Raw genomic sequence first — 18,296 nt, 5'->3', positions numbered from 1 at the left:
TTATTTGCTGCCAAATTAAGTGGAGAGCAGGACAGGGTGTTTACTCCATTTGGACTTTAACATGCCTGACTAAAAATGAATAGCTCATCAGAAACACTGCTTTCTTTCCGTCCCCATTCTTCTTTTTAATAATCAAAGCACTCCACACTTTAATTACCATTACTAATCCTCTGACGTGGTAAGCAGATACAATTATTCTTGTTCTACAGAAAAAAAAATTAAAGTACTATATTCCCAGGAGTGTTGACCACTAGAATTTATTTATTTTATTTACTCTGCTCCTAGATACAACTGCATGTTGTGTTTCTGTCCCAGATAAAATGGTGAAAAGGAGCTCCATGGGCTCAGAAATAAGGAGACAAGTTACTCAAGTTCACCAGTGTGGTTTCTTTTGTTAATACATTTATGTATTTTTTTTAGGTGAAGAGGTGAAGAAGGAAGATGAGAATGGTTCAATACAAATCTCCATTTTGTGCAAGTCATCACATTCTCACTAGCTGGCTATTATTAGTACCTACAACATTAGACATCATATTCAAGACAGGTATAAATACAAGTCATCTATTTGGCTGTTTATGTACAAAACATCACCTCTGTAATACACATGATTGCATTTTCACTTTCATTTATGTTCAGTTAACCCATCATACCTTGCAGCTTTGTACACCTCCATCACTTCTCCTTGCTCAAGTTCTGAGTCCCAGCTCAGGACCTTCTGTTTCCTAAAGCTGAAGGTCCAGTCTCCAGGAATTTCAGAGTATTTGAAATCTGCCAATGCTGCCATAAACACTGTATGTTGTTCTCATGAAAAAAAAAGCCACGTAAATCTTGCCAAGTGACAAGACTTGGAAATACTGCAGTCTATTATGCTCAGCAGAGATGTTTTTGTTGGCTATTAAAGCTCAGCTGAGACTTTCTGGCTGTTGGTTCTCCAGCAATTTCACTGGATTAAGCTTATTCCATCCTACACAGTTCTCAGGCTTATTGTAATTCCTACAAAGTGACTGAAATAATCAATCCCTGTGCTGCAAGGGATACACTGAACTACACTGTTGCCAGAAAAACAAAAACACAACAGTGTTCTCCACAACTCCATCACACAAACCAACAATCTGACTGACATTTCTTGAATTTAAAAGTTCATTTGTACAATTTTCCTTTTTTTAATCGCCCTTTTTTCTCCCTGCAGTCTTCACATAACCCAAACAGAAGCTCCCACATTCATAAGCTACCTACTAGCAGGGTGGTAACCTGCTAGTAGGTAGTTCATGACTAAACCTACTAATCAAGAATTTTATCAGCCACTTCAGAAAACCACAGATCCATGAATCAGCACACTCTCACAGCACCCAGTAGGAAACAGGCAAGGCATCACAGTTTTTCCTTCAAATTTCAAAAGAATTTCTTCCTAGATGACCCTGGACCGTCGTAGCTCAGCCTGCTCCCTGGAAGATTTTATCCCTCTTGAGATATTCTTTCCATTCCACAGATGAGGAAAACACTGGGCAAACTGAGTGATCTCTCCAGGACAACAAATCTCTGTGCCCAGCTTAGAAATGGAATCAAGGTCTCCTGAATCCCAACCCAAAGGTCTAGCCATCACACCTCCTGCTTGAAGAAAATTATTTACTAAAAAAAAAAAAAAAAAAAAAAAAAAACCAAAAAAAAAAAAAAACCAAACTCCAGAAAGAAAAAAACCCTTTAGAATTTAAAGGATACCAATAAGCTCTTTCCAAAGGAAATGAACTTACCGTTTTCCCTCATAGTTGATCTTCTTATGTGTTCTCTCTTCAAGTCCCATATGATGGAAAATGCCCCTACACGGTCCCTGTGGGTGCCACAGCCTTTTCACCAGAGCTGGCTCATAAGGGACAGGGCCACAACCAACACATCACAGGAGCAAAATTACAAGCAGACTCTTCCTCTCTATTTCAGCAAACAATTTTCCTCACAATACAGGCTGACACTCCTGATTGCTGGCAATTCTTTTCATTTAAAGTTCCCAGGGGTGATTCCTCCAGATTTTTTGCCCCGTCCTTTGAAATTATTACATCAGTTTCACTGTCTCTGCCTTGCAGCAGAAACAAATTTACAGTAAATTCCTCAGAGCTGGCACACAGCAATTATTTTCAAGTGCAACTGCTTAGAACAAGTATTATGCCATGTCTCCTGTGCTCCAGAAAAATGAAACTTTACAGACATACAAAGTGTAGCCAAGCAAACACTCCTTTCTTGTGCATTTCTAATTGCATCCTAATTATAGCATTTTACATGCATTTATGTACCTTTCATCCTAGGGTATCCCAGAGCATTTTGTAAACTGTCACAGGGTTTTAAAAGGAAGCCTATATTAACCCAGAGCTACTCATAGCAGACATCTCCAGAATCCAGTGCAGCAGCCTGTAGATAAATTCATTATGAGAGAGATTTGGGCCAAGGGCAGAACACTGAACCTCTGTAGTTAGGGAAAGACCCTCCCTCCCCCTTCAGCCATCATTTGAAATTCTTGCATATCCATTTCATTTTATGGTCTCAATGTTTTAAAAACATTAATTAACTTGTACAGTATTTTAATTAGTTAAGGCATAAACAAAGATCTAAAACCTGCAACAGGAAGTGCTTAAGGGAAAAAGCTTTAGAACCAGGGCAAATATTCAGAGATCCTTCTAGATTCTCTCTCACATTGCAGCAAAATGCTGATTTAGCTTTAGACTGCCTCCAGATCAGAGTTTAATAGCTACTAATGCACCTATTTTCCACATTTTTTTTTCTAATTCCTTTTGGAATACATCCCTGCTTTTTATTAATCTACACTCTGAAGTAGTGAGCTCCATCCTGTATTCCAGTGTTGCATGAAGAAATGCTTCCAAAAGAGCTTTTGTTCTGATTTGATTAGGTTGAGGCCAAAACACTTATATCCTCGGGAAAAAGAAGAAAAAAAATTCTCTACACAATTCTTGTGCACAAAGAGTCTACAATATTTTATCATGTCTCTCAACACCACTCAGTTTTACAGGTAAACAAACACAGGAGCTCATTTTTTCCAGCAAAATAATCTGAAACAAGGCTTCACATCTGCATGAATACAAGCTGTTTATTTTTAGATGCCTAATTTTAGGCAGCTCATTTTAAAAATTCCACCCATACAGACGCCAAGTTATTTTCCGAGGTCACACACTGAGGCAGTGACGGCCCTGATGAAAAAGCCCAGGCATCCTTGTCCTCACAATCATTATCAGAAAGCAAAGAGAAGGGGTAAACTGCACACTCCCCAACATATCCACGCAGGAAGGAAGGAGACTGAGTCAGTTCTACTGGGATTTCAATCTGTGCTTGTTGGAAATACAGATATTCCAGTTGGGATGCACCCAGCCTTTAACAGTTTCTAGATTAAAATGGCAGCCTCTCATTACATTTAATTTCAAGATTTACTTAACAATTTGCAATTCCCTAAGCTAAGCTAAGTCTTTGTAAAGCCACAAAAACATGTAACCTCCCTCTGCTTTTCCAGGATCCAAGGTAGCTTGGAAACTTGCTGATACTGATTGCTTTCCCCTGACTTGGCTTTAATTCAGGTGCCAGGCAACGGATCACAAATGGATAACATGAAGATAAAATATTTGGCAGACAATTGACTGTCACACACTTTCTGTTGCCAAGAAACAAAACAGGATGTATTAGAATTATCTCATTAATTAACTTTTCTGTAATTCTGCTTTTTATTGGCATCTTGTTGGTTAAGCAAATGGTTTTTCCTGCAGAAGGAAAGCCTGCTAAGCCTAAACAGGTACTTTTAATACATTAGAGGCTGGCATTTAACAGATCTTTACATTAAATAACTTTGGGCCAGATCCTCTGCTAGTTACAGTTGGTTTTTCTTCCTGATTTAAAAAAAAAACAAACCTCCCTTCTTTTGAAAGAGATTAAGTTAGTAGAGAGATCAGTTTACATCAGCTGACAATTTGAATACTAATTTTCTGCCATCTCTTTTCCTTCAGCTTCAGGGAGCTACTAAATTATTTACTACAGGACTGAAATCATGATTTGTTGTTTCATTAGTTGCTTTTAAGAAGTTCAGTGCAGAGTTTTTCTCAATGCTCCTAATTTTGATACAAGTTAGTTGCAACTGTGGTCCACCTGCCAAACAATTCTCCTGGAAAAGAAAAATATCCAGATTCTGTCAGTGGCAGAATAATGTTTACATGCTTAATTTTTTTCCAAGGAGGACTCAACCTTTCAAGAAGTCAGCTAAGACCTAAATGAAAGGCCTGGCTGAGGGATTAATTCACAATGAGTAATAGCGGTAATGATTGTCAGACAACAAAAAAATTGGTCTTCATTACATTAATGTAATTGGTCTTCATTACATTAATAAAGCCCAGGTCTGTAAGCATTGCCCATGAAAAAAGCTTAGTGATGCTCCCTCAGGTATTTTGAACAAGCGAATGTTTGCTACAGCAAGTTAAACCAGACCAGAAATGCTGAAGACTACTTTCAGTGTACACCTCTATGAGCAAAACAGCTTTGTTTTGATAAAGAAGCTGGTTTAAACAGTGCCTCCACTGTCTTCTTTAATGTCAGTGAAAACTTTTCTTATGCCCTTAATATTGTTCAGAGTGAGGCAGGGTTCTGTTTATGCTCTGCAAAGAGATGAAGAAAAACAGGGAAGTAAACCCAATTTTCTCTGCAAACCCTGCATGCAAATGCAGACGTTTCTAGCCCACAGCATAAACAGCAACAGGCAAAAGTCAATATTGCAAATGTTCTTCTTCAGCCTTAACAAAAGCAGCATTATGTGTGTCAGGATTTTTGGTACAACACATCACACAGGGCTGTCAGCTCAGGAGCTCCTCAGGCTGTGACACACCAGGATGTGAACAATATTCAGGGTTAGGGGATCCTGAGCCTGTGTCCATCCTCAGCACTCAGCCACAGTGCGAGTCTGTAAAATGGAAGTTTGTGTAATTTAACAGTGTCTCTGTGACATTACATCCTTTGCAAGAATGGAAGGACAATGCTAATGTCATCTCTGAAGAGCTCACTGTTCTTCTGTGTAAGAAACTGAGGTGTGGGACTGAGAGAAGTATATACCCAGAGGGAAGGAATGGATGCAACTTCCCAATGTGTCACATAAATAAATAAAAATAATAAATAAATAAATTTTAAAAATATATAAAAATAAATGCAGTCACAGGCTATAACACCCCACAGCTTCCCGCAGAACTGATGGAGTTCCAGCTTAACTTGATCAGGTCTGTGAGAAGTTCTGTAGCAAGATGGGAAACAGACTCTTCTCTCAGGTAACTGACAACAGGAAATGGCCTCAAGTTGTGCCAGGGAAGGTTTCAACTGGATGTCAGGAAACGTTCCCCACTGACAGGGCTGCCCAGCACAAGGGAAGGGTGGAGTCACCGACCCTGGAGGTGTTTAACAGATCTGCAGATGTGGCACTTGGGGACATGGTTTAGTGGTGCCACTGCTGGGTTAACAGTTGGACATGATGATTTTAAATGTCCTTTCCATTCTCTGATTTATGTAACATTTACAAGTTCCATGGTATAGGGATTAACTTTCCTTTAGCTCCTATACTAAATTCATTTATGGGATGCTCATAAACTTCTCTTGTCACAACTTCATCCATTACTGAAAATGGCCCTTTTTTCTCCCTTCAAAAATATCATATAACTTTTGATGCATGTCCTGACAGGTACATTTCTCTTTGACTGAACTGAAGCAACACATCCCTGTTTAGAGACCTACCCAGCACCATCCTGTCATCAAACAAGGCATCAGCATTCTTCTCTGTCATTCACACCCCAGTAAACTCCAACTGTACAGCAAAAACCCTTCTTTTTAGTCCCCAAGCACACAAAGGTCTCATTTTAGGTAAAACTGAATTTCAACCAATTTCTAGAATCCTCAAGACAGTTTTTGTTTGGTTTAAGTACAGATGCATCTGATGGGAATATTAAAAATGAGAACAAATGAACAGTGTGGCCCAACAAAAAAAGAAATTGTCTTTTCAGTAACTTAGAATTGCCCAGATAAATCACAAATATATCTAAAGACCGAGGCTCAAAAATCTGCTAGAAGGGAAATATCTCAAGCAGTTACAGGTTTTTATAGTCCTACATTTGCTTGAAGTATTAGGCACTGTTGATAGATAAGCATATTGGAAGAATTCAAATGATGCTTTATAGCTCTTTTTTCTTCTTTGCTGCAAGGCAATTTTTATCTCAGCCTGTTGGCTTATATTAAAAATTCTTTCATTAAATTTTTATCACCTCTGGTATTTCTACATATGAGATGGGACTCTAGACTAAGGAATTTATTTTTTATCACTGGGATTAAAGCAAGGTGATACAGAAACCTAAACAAAGGAGATTTTTACAACCATAAATTAAACATGTCTCATTAACAGAGTCACTATATCATATCAGGATGTTAACCAGTACTGAATTTGAGTAAATAGTGTTGGGAGGTGGTGTTGTTTGGTTGTTTTTTTGGTTGTTTTTCTTATTTTGCTAAGGTAAGCTGAGAAAATGGAAAGTGTGAATGTAACAGACCTCAGGAGCAACTGCAGTCAGTTATTTAACAAATAAGCAGTAAAGGAAATTAAACAAGCAGAAATATGGAGGTTTAAAATTGATAGCAGGATTAAAATTGATAGAGGTTGTTAAGGCAGAAGAAAGGAAGATTATTCTTCTTTTAATTCACATTCACGTGCTTTTATACCCGCATGTTTTCTTTAGAAGTAGGACAATGGCAGTTGCCTCTAGTTAAAACACAAGGGACACCTCACAGAATCAGTGCTTCTATTTATTTATTTATCACCTGGGTTCCAAAGGACAGAAAATGAGAACCATGTCCACTGTGACCTGCCATATCTAAGTGGCAGTTCCACATTGCTGTTCCTCATATTGCTCACTGCTGTTCCTGTTACTCAGTGCCCCATGCATTATAAACCACACCCAGAGCACAGAGCTCCTCTGAGTGCAACTCCTCATTCCATTCTGCCCAAATTTTCTGCTACAGCAAGCAGAAATCTGCCAAGGACTTACACATAGGACAAGAGACCAAAAATATTGAAATTCACATGGACCATCACTCCTTTGTCAGGTCACGCACCACAAGGAGGACAAAGTTTAAAAGGAAGAGCCCTGACAAGCCAGAGCAGTGCTTGGGGGATGGAGGAGGAGATCACTGCTTACGTGAATGCTGGAGCTCCTCTGATGTCAGATCCTACCTCATGGCCAGGGCTTGCTTTTACAAGCACTGTCACTTAAGACATGAGTAAGGATGATAAAATTGCAGCCTAAAAAAAGCACAGCCTGTGCCTACTGAGTGCAGATCACAGTGTGCAGGTCGAATTGCTGAAGGGCAGGAGCCCCTACATTCAGCAGTCTATGGCCACCAGATTTCCAGAGCCTTAAAAGAGAATCACAGAGCTAATCCAGCTGGAAGGGAGGGACCTCTGGAAGTCTCTAGCTCAAGCTTCTGCCCAAAGCAGGGCTAGGTCCAAAACCTGATCAATTTCTCAGGGCCTTTTCCCATCAATGTCTGAAAATATTAGAGACTGCTCAACTTTTCTGGGTAATCTTATCAAGGGTTTGGACACATGCATGGTGAAAAAAGATTTTCTTCTATTTAGTTGGAGTTTCTCTTGATGCACTTTTTGACTGCCGTTTTCTGCCCTTCCACTGTGCACCAAGCAGAGTGTGGGAAGGGGTTTATACAGAAAATATGCAGTTGAAACCATCAATTGTACCTGCCCTTAGCATTCTCTTTCCTAGGCCCACACATAGCCAGTGCCTTCAGCTTTTCCATGTAGATCCCAAGCTCCAGATCACTAATCAGCACTCTGCTGCAGTTGCTCATTTGTCAGCATTTTTTTTTTTGCACAGGAGGGTGAGTGTAAAACTGGAAAAAAATTGGAAACGATTCCAGAGGAAGCCCTCAGTGCTGAACACAGAGGAGCAGCAATCACTTCCCCTATCTGCCAGCTATGTTCTGCCAAATCTTGTAAATCTTACTCTGCTCTGCAGCAAGCTCTCAGTGGCACCAGGACACAGTGCTGACTCACGTTCCTGCCCCTCAGGACCTGCCAGTCTTTTTCTGCAGAGATGCCACCTGGCCAGCTGCTCCCAGAATGGCAACCCCATCAATGTGCAAGACTGCCACAGCCTTTGCCATCACACAATCCTTGCTGGCCCATTCTTCCAGAATGCTCAAGTCCCTCTGAATGGCAGCCCCGTCCTCCCTGCAGTGCCCTGGCTGTTTCTCCCACCCTGATGTCACATGTGAACGTGCTGAGGGGACATTCTGCCCCACCACTGAGGTCACTGATGGAGATGCTGGACAGAGCAGCTGCAGCATCAAGCCCTGATCAGGCACTGCTTGGCACTGGCTGTTAGCTGGACACGGATACTTCAAGCCTGAAGGTCTAGCCAGCTTTCCAAAAAGTTTTCAGTCCACCCATCTGGCCCACAATCCCCAGTCTGACTGCAATTATGCTATGTGGAATCGATTTCTTTGGGCAGTGTCTGGGAGAACAGTGAGTGCACTTCTCAAAGCTGCACCCCTGCTACACACCAAAGTCCAGACAGAAATGGAAACAATCAGTGCTGTGTCACCAGCTGAGAATTCCTCCCTTTCCCCTGTAGCACTACAATAACTCGTTCCTTCTGTCCATCTTTTTCCTATTATATTCACAGAAGGGATACCGGCAAGGCCTTTTAACACCTCGTTCTCCTGATATTAATTAATCTGCTCTCCTGCAAAGAACAGAAGCAGCTAAGATGTGGTCTGTTTCTTCTATTTAAAGGATGGGCTGTTACAGCCAGCCATCCATCCCAGATGAATCAGAAAGCAATTCTAGCCTTCAGCCTCTGAGAACACTTGGAACAATTTTAAGAACAAAAATTAATACAAGCAAATTAAATTAAGATGGCATTTAACTGAGCATTTAGTCAGCAGTTTATGCACATTGGTGACACCCACACACCAATTCTACAAATTTTTATCATGAGTTCCATATCCACTCCATGACAAATTGAAAGTGAAAAAAACCCCACCCAACAAATAGCTGGCCTTTCAGCAGGCTGCTTTTGTGCACTAAAGGGATCAGAAGCTACACTCAAGGTCAGCTGTGCTGCCAATGCAGGCAGCCCAAAACAAATTCCACCTGGTGTACCTGTCTGCCATCAGCAGTGGGAAAGGCTGAATAACAGATTCCTTAAAGACACCTGCAATGGAAACATAAATCCTTTGCTCCACTCTGAGCAACTGAGCTTTTTATGCAGACACCTTTACATGGATCACATATTCTTGGAAGCTCAGTTTCCAGATAACTTTATTACAGTGTCACTAATTTTTCCAGCTCAGAATTATTTTCAGCTTCAGATCAAATGCTATTTTTAAACTTAAACCCTGGAAAGAAAATTTTCCTGGTGGTGTCTGGACTAAATTTATGATTAGTATTATTTTTCCATCAATCTAAAATAATAAGGAACTATGGTGTTATCCATCAATGAAAAAAAAAAAAAAACCCCTGAAGAACCAAAACCCTCAAATGCTATATAGCCCACATTTAAGAGAGGTGGTTTTGTACCAAAGATATGAGACTTTATTTTCCTCATCTCTGGGCCACCCATAACTTATTCCAAGAGGGATCAGAATATGTTATGGAACTGTCTTTTAAAATCTCCCTCTAATCTGGCCATACCAAATCCCCCCTGCCCACCCCCTCTTTTCCAGTCATCTGCCTCAGCAAACACAGACATAATCTTTGCTGTGACTGTAAATTAATTTGAAAAGCAGGAATTCCTGGAATTCTATAATGAAATTCCCATTTTCCAAAAAGTCACATTTAGAAAATTTGAGAGTACAAGCACCTTTCAAACTAAACAAATGAGCTGGATCATCACAAAAGTCATTCTTATTGTTCTTCAATTTTAGCCATGTAAGAAAACTGAAAATCTAATCCTGGAAATAATCAGCAGTACCTCCAGCCTAATATGCATTTTACAGTGTCAGAAATTAAAACCACTGCTCTACTGTGCAAATGATGTTCCTTTTGGGTTATGATACATCAAAATCGGGAGAAAAAATAGTCTAAGTATTTCTGTCCCATTGAAGTTGCTTAAAATATAAAAACCTTCTACCATATAATGCAATTAAAGCAGATGATAAATCCTGACTCTCTAGAAGGCACTGCTCCCACTCAATTCTGCCACAGCAGAGCACATGATCCTTTCCAACACAAACACACACACCCAAATGTGAAGGCATCTTCTCATAAATTTAAATACACATTATGAATAAAACTACCGTAAGGCAAGCTGACAGGAGACAAGTTGGGAATACCTTGGAAATATTTTAAATAGCTCCAGTGCCTTGGAGAGGTAATTAACTGTCCTGTCCTGAACTAAATAATACAGAAGCTGAAATGCATATTTCAGAGCTGCCTGCAGTGAAACTCCTATTTGCAGCTCAGAAGAAGGAAGTTCTATTTAAAGAAAAATCTACTTGAGGGGAGGATGGCTCCAAATCTTTCCTTAATTGAATTCTCACTTAAACTCCTTGTGTAAGTGCCATTACCCAGTGGAACAGCGAGGTCTGTGCAGACAAACACACACAGACTGACAGACAAACACAGACTGACAAACAAACTGGCATTGTTGCCTGCCCAAGTGACCTCCAGGTTCTGTCCCTGGGGTTGGACACAGCACCGTGTTCCCTAAGCATCTATTCCAGAACTGGGGACAATGCCTCTGCCTTTCCAACACTGAGGTCTGTGTGCCTCTGAGGTCTGTGTGTCCTCGAGCAGCCTGAGAGCCACCTCCAAAGCCAGCCATGCTCCAGGAGAGCTCTGCAAGAGGCAGGGACAGGGACAGGGCTGGCACAGGGACAGTGCTGACAGCCGGCCAGCACCGCCTGGCCCAGCTCCTGCTCCTGCTCCTGGACAGCATCCACACAGCCTTAGCCTGGGCTGCCCATGGCTCCACAAGCCAGGCATAAGGTATCAGAGCCCTGGATGGCTTGGTGGTGCCTCTGACAGCCCTTTAGCTGTGACCCTGGTGTGCCATCTCCTCGCAGCAGAGCTCTCAGATCCATGGCAGTGCTATTGTGGAAATTATTCAATAGCACGGGACTCAGACTCTTGGGAAGTCAGTGCACTTAGCAACAGACAGGACAGAAAATTAAACAAAAAAAAACCCACCTCTGCATATTCTTCAGAACTACTCCATAAAAGCAGAGGCCTTTTCCAGGCGGCTCCAAGCTCAAAAGAGATGTCCTGTGATGCTGAATTAGTGCCCATGACCAACACAAACCTTTAAAAATACCCTATGGCAGGGCTCTGAATTTTAAGAGATGTTCAAACATTCTTCTTCAACGAGCAGAGAAAGGAGCCTGTCAGAATATTCTCAATTTTCCACATGGCACAGGCACAACATAAGATATTCAAGCTGTAATTTAGAGAGCAAACATAACAAATAGCTCAAAGCAGTTCCCATGCACCCATCCTTTCCTCCTTTTTACAGCCTTCCTGAATTTAGAAGGGAGACTGAGGTTTTTTAAAACAATCTTGGCTGAGTCACTAATAAGAACAACAGCAACAACAAAAAATTACACGCTGGGACTAACTGGCAATATCTGGCAGCAGAGGAGGCCCTGGAGGCACAGAGCCAGACAGCTGGAGCTCCCTGGCCAGGTGGTGCATTTGTTCCTTGGGGAACCTGGCATTAGTCTCACCCAGCAGCTGAACCACAGAATAATTCTGGCTTAAGTGCTGGAGAAAGTGTTTAAAGACTTGCTCTCTCAGCTGTGGGTGAAGGTGGCAAACATCAGAGCCAGGGTAAAGCAAATGTAAATTACTGCACTGGGAGTAGGAGGTAGGCAAAATGTACTAGATTTAGAATGAGGGCTTAGTCCCTGATGCAGGCTTGAGGCAATGGTTTCCCACACAGGAGAAACTTGGACACTGGGGACATGGCCCACTGGGATACTGCAGTGGATCCTCTCTACAATAATTACCTGCTGTGGCACTGAGGATGTAGATAGGCAGAATTATTTTTGAATGCTGGCAGTCTTTGCACACAGACAATAATGGGTCTTCTGCCTGCAGACATTTCAGAAAACTAATTCAAATTAACATCTGAAATGGATTACAGAAACTACTTCAAAGCCTTTTGTGGACACTCTCATTCATAAGTAACAGTGACCTTTATCAATTTCAGTTAGCTCATTACAAGGATAAATTAGGATCAGTCAGAGCCCCTTTAACTCTGAATTCACTTCTTTATTTAATTTGGATCAATTGTTCCTATGTCTCTCCATCAGACCATGTCAAACTATGAGGCTGGAGAACAAATGGAAAGAAACAAATATTCCTGCAATATCTTCCTGGTCCTTACACTAAGCCCTGTCACACAACATGTTCTCATGTCAGGCTGTAACATTCTTGCTTCTAACACCAAAGCAACTGTGGCTGTAAAACTCACTGTTTTGGATAAAGGGAAAGTATCCTAGTAATATCTGAAAGTGATACAGAGACACTGGATTGCCTGGACCACTTGCATCATTTCATTCATATATTTTAGCTTCTTCTCCAGGTCGGTAACATCCACAAAATTCTGAGCACATTTAACTCACCCAGAACGTCTCAGACCATTAACAGGAGTAGTGAACAACTGGTAAATCTGTCATATTTAAAATCCTTCTGTCATCTCACTTCACTATTCCCTAAATCCCATTACTAGAGCTGGTTCTGTGTTGGTAACTATACAGATGCACACGGGACAGCACAGCCAGGTACCACCTGCAATTACAGCATTACAGAAAAGTGTGGTACTTCCCACAAATATCTGGCAGCAAAAGCCTTGTGTACTCCAGAAAAGCAGCCCTTGGAATAGCTAGGGGCAGCCTTTCTCCCAGCCCCCTGGAAAGGATGGGTTCTGGCTGGAGGTCAGCGAGGGACAAGGCACACAGGGTGTCAGGGGTGACAGGGTCCTGTTCCCTCACATCAGAAGAAGCAGCAGAAGCAAATGATGCATCTGCCAGGCCCTCAGCTCCTCCCCAAGTGCAGGCTGTGCACAGAGACTGCTGAAGGAGCTCAAAGCAATGAACCCAAACACCCTGCATGCTATACAAGTCCTCAGAGCTGGAAATAGGCTCAAGGATCTGGTAGCAGTCGCTGAGCACTGAGGGTTTTCCTCATAACCAGGGATGCCAGCTGCCTCACTTGTGGACAGGAATAACTTGTTTTGACAGATTTACTGCTCTTGCCATTTCCCCCCAAACCTTTAATGAAGTTTTTATGAACCATTTCCTTCAAACACCCTTTCACGAGTTGACAATGCAAGGAAGTTACATTTGCAGAGTGGAACAAAGTCAAACAGACAGATGGGAGGCAAAACAAGCTGAGAAGAAACTCACACTGCTTGCCAAGCATCTTCCTAATATTTTCCACAACAAGCTGTAAGCAGTATCCCCCACTTTCTCAAATGTCACGTTTTCCCTAAGATCATGATTTTTAAGTCACCTTCTTCTCTCTTACAGCATTACTAAAAGAATATAATTAGTCAGATAACCTTTTTGCCTAATTGGAGGAATAGCTTTGTTTTGTGTGGCAAGAATCTGTATTTATTGCTCATGTACCTAAAGTGATGAGCAGTGGAGGAACTGAGCACTGATCCAGCTCGTGTGACATTGGCTTCCTAAGGAAAATCAGCCCAGCGCCTGTGTGTTAACTGAAGGCTTAGCCAGTTACTTTGAAATTCAGATGACTGTAAACCTTTGGGACTCCAGACTGAGCTGTGCTGTCAGTGAAACCTGGAGAAGCACAAACTGAGGTGAGTTTGTCCTTGTGTTGTCGCCTATTTCACTTACCATGGGTTTGCAAAGTGCAGGCACAAGGAGGGTGTGTGATGGGAGTGGCTCACCATGATTCTCTCTCCTTGTCTTTGGCACTGCTCACTGGGTGCTGCTGTGGAAGTGCCAATATTACCAACACATAGCCATGAGCAGCAAAGCAGCAGGAGTGAAGCAGGGAAGAGCAAGAAGGAGGTGGTAGCGAAATGCCTTGGATGCAGTGGCACCCAAGATGTCAGAGCTCAAATCTCACCTGTGTTAGAATTCTTGTGGAATCTTGTGCACATTTTAACATTTTCTCATGCAAACCATGATAAAATGTTAAAATGAACGTACACTGGTTGTTTCTACTTGCTTTGGGTCTAACACTAAGACTAACAAAAACCTATAAATACTTAAAGTACTTTGCCTTCTTTAATTGTAGGTTGCCTGAAAGTTCTTATGTAACACTTGTGCAGGAGATGAAGAGAAACAGACCAGACTTTATGCTGCCTTACAGAATGTGTGCCAGCCATCCACACTGTCCTCTGACTTGTACATATAGCACCATCTGTCCCAAAGAATTCAAAGAACTCTACAACTTTTAGTGCACTATGAAGTAGGCTGACACAAAGTCCTGATACACAGAACTCCCACTCTGGTGAGCAGGAGGAGTTTCACATCCAGAGGACCTGCTGGATAGGACTTGACAATGCAGTGTTGCTTGGGGGTAAATCCAGACCCTGGGAGCACAGCAGATTGCCTGAAGCCTGCGAACTTCAGCCTGTGATTAAAGTAATTATTTTTAACTGTGAACAACTTTTTCACTTTGTTTTAATGTCCATCTACATTTTTTAATAGAATGAAAAGAGATCCAATATTGACTTTCAGAAACATGTGGGTACCCCTATCCTCTTCAAGACAAAAAAACCTGAAGACTTCCCAGGGAGGAAAAGCAGAGATGAAGAGATGTGAGAACAAAGGCAACCTGTCACTTTGCTGAGTGTTCTACTTGCAAGTCCACAGCCTAATGAAGACAGGCTCAAGGAAGGCAGCCTTGTGTGGGATGGCTTCTACCAGTAAAACTGTAATAAAACAAGAGGAAACAAACTGGTGAATGCTGTATAAGCAAACTGCAGCACTCAAGACTAGAAGCTGTCAATTACATGGGATACAACTTCTTGCAACGATGAGACAAGTGGAAAGCCCCATAATTAAGTAACCAGACCCTGTTATCTGTATTAAGTAACTCACTGATACATCTAAAAATAATCAAGCAGTTAAATGCAGATGAGGAAATCAAATAACAACTACAACATTAAAATCTGATCGCAGATCTCTGAAACGGTTTCAGGAATTTCAATGCAGTCAGAATCTTGATTTCACGTGATATCAAGCAGCACCTTCACAGGGAGGTCACTGTTACACTGCAAAGTATCATTGACAAATATCCACTGTCAATATCATTGATAGGCCAAGAATCTGTCATATTCCTCCCTCACAGAAATTCCCTGATGAAAGCTAAAAACAAAATGCTCAAACTAATATATTCTGTGTAATGGAATGAATTTTCTCTCTTCCTTTCCCTATCACCTCTGTTTATTCCTGTACTTAAGTGTGTGTTTGTGCCTTGTCCCTGGGCAGGCAAACACTTGTTACAAGTGCTGCCTCCAGACTGACTGGCTTTGTGCACCAGTACTTGGCAGTGACTTTCTCCTCTTGAAAAGAATAAACAAGGAAGGAAAGAAGCAAGCCTGAGGAACATAAAATGCTAACTGTCATGATGGGGTCTCAAGAGAAAACAGAAAGTTTTACTTTCTTCTGCTCTGTTGCATCAGTAATTTGTTAGAAGTCTGAATCTCTAAAAGCTCTTCTAAGCCCTGCTGCTACTGCCAGTTTCAAAGTCAAACTCGTTTGTACTCATTGTTTTCACTGGAAAAAAGGGAGGAGGTGGGGTTCATCTGCATTAATGAAAATACATGTGACAGTGCTCCTCCTCTCACCTTATCAGCAGTCAGCAAGTGTTCAGGTAAAGCTGATAAGGAGCACTGCTCACAGGTACAGATTCATCTTAGGATATTTCTGAGGGACAGTTTCACTTCAGTAGGAATTATTTATTCAGGTAAAAAAAGGCTGACAAGTCCAGGTACATAGTCCATACTTTTTAGAAGTATTTGGTTTAAATTACTTTTTCTGTAAATGAATCTTTATATGGGACTGGATGAGAAGCGTGCCTAGGAAGCTCACCAAATAAAACACCATACTCACATTTCTGAGGCTGTTCCTGATACTGCCTAAAACAGACAATGCAGTGTGGTAAAGGAACAAGACAGGGATGGCAAGAGACATGGGAAACAGAATTACCAATGAAATAACTGAATCTCTTGCTTTATCTGATTAAGATGGTCTGTGTGTAACCTCTCAAAAATCAAATTCTATGTAAAATTTGCACCCAAAAAAAACTATAGTACTTGAATTTACTAGGTACCTTAAAGAAATTAGCCGAATATTTTTCAAGGTTGTTTTTTTTTTTCATGAATAGAAAAGACCTACCCTCATCATTCTGTTCCTGTTAAATCAACACTCAAAATCCTCACACATGGACAGAAAAATAATTTGAGAGTATTTACTTAAACACTTTAGTACTCCGTCCTTTTCATTAGTACCATGCCACTCTACTCCCTTACAACTTCATATAGCACTGTCACTGAAGAATCCAATTACCAGAGTACCCAAATTTGTTTAAAAACCAGATTTCAGTAGTAAAATCTAAATCCCAAGAAATACACTAAATCTTTGGAGAAAATATTATCCATATTGTCCCAGGTCCATGCTGTATTATCATTATACACATATCAGAGCCACATTACTTGATGGCAGCTACATGCTTCAGTAGCAATGGATTAAAGCAAGTTGCATTTCTTCTAATTAAAAAACACCATTTTTAAAATGAGAGGGGTCAGAGTCATCAACAATGGCAAGTCAGTGTCTCTGAATGGAAGAAAAGTGAGGCTAACATCCATCTAATCCTCCTCCCTGTTACAGGCATCCCGGGAACTCTGTGGGGCAACAGCAAGGGAATTGTAACAGCAAAAAGTGAAGTCTTGTAAATCTGGCATTAAACTTGTACATCTTCGCTCATCAGGTGAATGTTCCAGACAAGAGAAAATAACATTAGGCACAACACACAAAGCCTCATAAGGAATATCTGTCCAATTTAACCAGACAGCTGAGGGCATGGGAATACTCCTAAATCCTTCTGGTTTTTTGTTCCTTAGCTGACCCCATCAATTTTCCTGGTATTCCTATACAAATTATAAGGTTTTACCTTGTCTTCTTCTGTCAATTTTTAAAGCTTAATTGTACAGGAAAATGTAGATGTCTACTCTTTCTGTTTGATTTTTAAATGGCAGTAACACTTTATTGCTTTCCAAACAAAAAGAAAATTATTAAACACATAATTTTTGTAACTCTCAAGCTTTTGAAATTTGAAAATGGAAAAAGATTTGTTGAATTAAGTCTTCTTTAAAAAATACTGCATGAATTTTATTCTCCTTTAAATAAGCAAATGGGTTTTTTATTTATATAGGATATGGAGTCCAAGCTGTAAAGAATCCAGAGAAGTCTGGGCCTCTTTCATATGTGACTTTGATGATTGCTCAGAAGCATAAAATAAAGAGGGTATAAGAAAGGTTTAAAACAAAAAAAACTTTCAAAAGATAAAATATATTCCTAATGTCAGTCTCACCTACCATCTAACCATGCAGCCTCTGTACAGTCTGCATTTTGCCAAATCTCTTTTATATCTAGTAAAGGAAATGCTCTTCATTTGCATGCAGCTGCAAAAATAATAAAGGTAAGCTTCTTACACTCATTTGAATATGAAATATAACACAATGGTTTAAGAAAAAAAAATCTATTTTTAAAAATAGTAAGACATAAGATGTTATTGATTACTTAATGTACTGCATAGTTTAGAGAACAATTGCAGCTACTTGTAATGAGGTTTTTCTACCATGTCCCAGGTCTCATGAAGCTTCTACTCTGCTGCAAAGTGAGAAGCAGACTGCCATGAGAAGAAACAGATGCAAATGGCAGATGTAATGTTTATACTCCTCCACCCCAGTGAATCCCAGAGAGCATTGCAAACTTCACTAATTATTTGCCAAGTGTCCCAAATCTCACAAATATTTTGCTAGCAGTGAAGTCATGTTTTGGCAAAGATGCTACTGCTGCTACTACAGGCAGCTCTCCCTGGGCTAGAACAGTATGGCAAGCTAACTGCACTTACAGTTTATGTATAAGTGAATAAACAAAAAAAATCAACCAGAACACTGGACAGTGTTTAGGGAAGAGGATTGAAAAGGATATATAAATAGTTCTGCATCAGAAATAGTCCAGAAAAGAACACTCCTCTCCCTTCTATCAGAAAAAGGTCAATAACA

The sequence above is a fragment of the Ammospiza nelsoni genome, chromosome 8 (assembly GCF_027579445.1).
Source record: "Ammospiza nelsoni isolate bAmmNel1 chromosome 8, bAmmNel1.pri, whole genome shotgun sequence".
Lineage (NCBI taxonomy): Eukaryota > Metazoa > Chordata > Aves > Passeriformes > Passerellidae > Ammospiza > Ammospiza nelsoni.
Note: the sequence above shows the minus strand (reverse complement) of the source record.